The sequence below is a fragment of the Meleagris gallopavo genome, chromosome 2, assembly GCF_000146605.3.
Source record: "Meleagris gallopavo isolate NT-WF06-2002-E0010 breed Aviagen turkey brand Nicholas breeding stock chromosome 2, Turkey_5.1, whole genome shotgun sequence".
Taxonomy (NCBI): domain Eukaryota; kingdom Metazoa; phylum Chordata; class Aves; order Galliformes; family Phasianidae; genus Meleagris; species Meleagris gallopavo.
The window spans coordinates 32,093,279-32,097,379 of record NC_015012.2 but is presented as its reverse complement, the minus strand read 5'-3'; the positions used below and the strand labels follow the sequence as shown (position 1 = coordinate 32,097,379).

General features: G+C 42.0%; 1 long non-coding RNA gene across 1 annotated transcript; it reads left to right on the top strand.

Annotated features, from left to right (window-relative positions):
* Nucleotides 1–28: 28 nt before the first annotated feature.
* Nucleotides 29–4,101, top strand: LOC109365972. Its single transcript, XR_004158856.1, has 2 exons — nucleotides 29–639; nucleotides 1,326–4,101. It is a non-coding gene; the product is annotated as an uncharacterized LOC109365972 (long non-coding RNA).

Below are 4,101 nucleotides of genomic sequence, written 5' to 3'. Positions count from 1 at the left end.
GCTCTGGGGGCTCTTCCTGCGGGTGGGAGATGGGTGGGTGCGGGGTGTGGAGGGGTGCTGGAGTAGGAGCTGCGAGGCAGAACCAGTGTGGGCTGGTGTTGCGTGTTTTAAGGAGTCACAGCATAACTGGCAGTCAGAGCTGGGGTGGAGGGAGCAGCACTCACCGTCTGCCAAGCCTGGGGGTCAGATGGGAAGTTATCTGCCAGCCTGAGTGACCTCTCCACTACAAGGAGTGCTCTCTACAGTGGAGTTAGAGAGCAGTCCCTGGAAACATGAGATGGCTTTAAAGAAAGATCTAAGCAAACAATAGTGACCTGCTTCTAGAGCTTAAACACCCAGTGTGGCGTGTGGTGAAAGATTGAGTGTGGGTGGATTTTTAAATGGGCAGGATTCTGCACTGGGAGGCAGCAGGGCATGCAAGTGATGTGCAGGTCTGGCAAGGCTGCGAATGACCTAGATCTGAGTGATGCCAGGTGGAGGCTGTCCACTGGAAGGAATCATCTATTAAATACGGTTACTCTGTGCCAGAGAAGGCTTTTCAGAGATGTTCATTTGTGTTTTACAGATTCAGAGAAAGAAATGGGAAAAGTGTCAACTTAAGAGGAAGCAATGAATCTCTGTTGAAGCATCCGATAGCAGGTAAGAAAGCCAGGAATGAGCTGATGCTGAATTGAGCCATGTTCTTCTTGTCCATCTACTTGGACAAGAACCACATACCTGAAAAACTGTCCTTCCCTATGGTGTTCTTTGCATCACATTAGACTTATGTTGCCTGAATGAAGAGCTCAGGGATGCAAATGAAATGGGTGTAACCCTGAACAATTCAATAAGAGCCCCTGGGAAGGAAAGTTCAATAGAAGACGTGGGCTAGTGCCCTTTACACGCTATATAAAAAAAAAAACAAACCAAAACAAAAAACCCCACATCCCTACCAACATGCCTTCTGTCAGTGTTGAAATAATGATGTTCTCTGTGTAATGGCAAGAGGTCTGCTGAACCAGTCACAGTGAAATCCTTTCTGGAGATGTTGCCCTTGCAGTAATTGTGATGTGACAATTAAATAATTCTAGTGACCTTCTGTTCTGTTAGATTATTTCTTCTGCTGTATTGTTTTTTCCACCCATATTTTAACTGATCCCATGATGGATGGTGCAGGTGTGCTGCTGGCCTCTCTGTGCTCTTCTGAACTCATCATTGAGGTCTGGTTACAGGGGCAGCTATTTGATACCTAACTGCTTGGTCCTGTAAATTTTTTATCCCTTTCACTTGTCAGATCACAATTCCTTTTTTTCCTTTTTTTTTTTGTTTTGTTTTTCCTCTCATAGGATCTCTGCAGAAAATATGTGTATCCCAACAGCACTTTACGTGTGGTGTGTTTCAGCTTCTGGATGGTAAATCAAAATTGAAGCTTCCATCCTCTAGCTGTGGTATGAGAAGCTTTTGGCTTTTAATACCTTGCCAATCACCCGGTACTCTTGAAATTGTGGGATTGCATTTCAGAAGGAGCAACAGAGTTCAGAAGTGCAATTCGTGGCCATCTTCATCTTAATATGAAACAGGCCCTTGAGTCAGGAGGGGAAGTGTTGCATGCAAGGACCTGTTGTCTCTTCAGACCATCTTTTTGAACCAAAGATGACCTTGCATTCTTCTTCAGCATTCCAAGTAGTTTGTTGGCTGCTGATAAGTTACTTGCTTTGCAGCCTTCAAATCCTGAGTTCTTATCTGTCCTGTCCATGTAGCCATGTGGCACAGTATTTAGGGAAAGCAGGAAATAAGTTATACCTTCACAAGAGGAGTAGTGCTTTGCAGGTTTGCTCCTTTTCTTCCCACAGAAAGATAAATAAAGTTGAGTTGGACAGTGGGTGTTTTCTGATCAATGTGTTGGTGTGAATGGTACCAGAGATGGCTTGGAGAAAGGCTTTGTGGAAGCCAGTGTGGCATACAAATTGCTTGTTGGGAAAAAAATAAAATAAAAAATCTAAGTAATAGCGATATAAACAAGTTTCAGTAAATTGTGACTTTTTTTTTTGGCAGTTTAATGTAGATTTGATGTTTGTGAGCCTTGGAAGCTGATGATTTTTCCAAAGGCGAGCTCCCTAACCTGCTAAAAATACCTGTTTTATGAAGGTTCTGCTGCAAACCAGACTCCTGAGATTTCCATGTGTTTGTCACTTCTACAGCACAGTCCCGATAAATAAATCTGGAGGTTATGGCATTGTGCATTAACCACTTTGTGTCCTTGTTAACAGTTCTTACAGCACAGTGTGACAAGATTAATGTAGCAGTAGTTAATAACCTTCTGCCTTTCATGTTACTGGTAGAAATGCTGCGTCAAGGAACCTCCAATGAGTCTGAATGTGATACTGCTTGAGGGCAGGATTCCTACACTAAGAAATGAGAATTGTACTTGATACCTTTTTGATGCTGCTGTGCTCTTTTGACCAGTGTTATCATGAATGGGAATTTTCATAATGAGACATCCTTGGCTATTGGATTTGATTGATCCTTTGCAAGTAAATTTAAGGTTCTGAAACACCCCTAGCATGAAAGTTTTGTCTGGGAGGATATCCACTTTTTGTATGGTATCTTGACTGTGGAGAGAGTGAGTGCTTCTGGCATTGGTGCTTGATTGTGCCTCTTAAGTTACTAGTAACTGGGTAAATATGGTCCTCCCTGAAACCCATTTTACACAGGACTGCAAAGGAACGGCATGTATAATCTGTGCAAATGGGGCTAATGTGTTAAACTGTCTGTCACGCTCTCCTTCTAGTTCCTGTACCTGAGGGATTTTTGTAAATGTAGATCAGCTGAGTCTGTAACTGAAATAGGAAGAATCTTACTTTTTAAAACTTTAGAACCTTTACATCTGGTTAGAGGGGAATGATGAACGTGTGGTGAGAGTGCTGAACTGGGATGTAGGATACCTATTTTCTGCCAGAGATTGATTATGGGTGTTCACATAATTACTGATTCTTGCTTTCTGCTCTTTGACTGTAAAAATTAATGCCCATCTTTCTAAGCATTTTAGGAAGAGTCCATAAATATCTGTAAGACACTTGAATACTGTGATGCTAAATGTTTTAGTAAAGCATAATAAGGAAAAAAAATTATAAGAAGAATATGCATAGCCATGACTTTAAAATGAAGTAGACCTTTTGTGATCTGTTATCTTTCATGTTCTGCAACATGATGAAATTGTTGTGAAGTCAGGCCTGGCCTTCTTTAAGACAAGTAAGCATTCTGAAACCCCCTTTCCTCTCTCCCCAGGAGCTGCTTCATTTTTTCCACATCTGGTCATGCCTTATCCAGCTGAATGTTTGCAACTGAAACTCTTATTTTCTCATTTGTTTCCCTTGATTGTTCTAGACTCAGAAATTGTTCTCTTTGTTGCCAGGATATTCATGTAAGGTCTTACTGCAAATGTGCTCGGGCAGAAAAGGCCGAGAGCAGAAGCTTGTAGGCTGTCTCATGTTTGGAATGACATAAGCCACCCTCTGGAGTGTCCTCCTGGGAGCTGTGCTTAGGAAGGAAATGGCGTGGAAGGCCATGAAGGAGTGTGAGAACAGCTTTGCAATGGTTGGAATGCAGGATAGGCATCACTTGGGTGGGCTCAGTTTTCCTCTACTTTTCAGCAGTGCTGGATGCCAAGTCTGAGGAAGACTGCTGCACAGAGGGGAAGAAGGCTGGAATGTGTTCTTCAGTTGAGGTGAATGCAATTCAGTAAAACTGATAGGCATCAAACTGAATAATGATTTTAAAGTATTTTCACATGATGTCTAATCTGTGCAAATTCTCTACCACATAATAGCACTGAGGCTGAGAGCTCAGAAAAGATCAAGCACTTATACGAGTGGTAGTGTTCAGACTTGCTTTAGCTAAAGAGCTTGTTTTAGAAGGCATGTTTTTTTCAGACATAACCCAATCTCTAACAGGTAAAGGTTAGAAAAAAGGGCATTGCATTCTGTAATTGTCCACTGGGCTTCTTGCTGTCTTCTAAACCTCCTAGTATTGGCCTGTATCAGAGGTGAGGGATTGAATCACACTTACTATTTAGATTGCCTGCTAACCTTTCCTTTTGTGATAACCACATCTTAAAAAAAA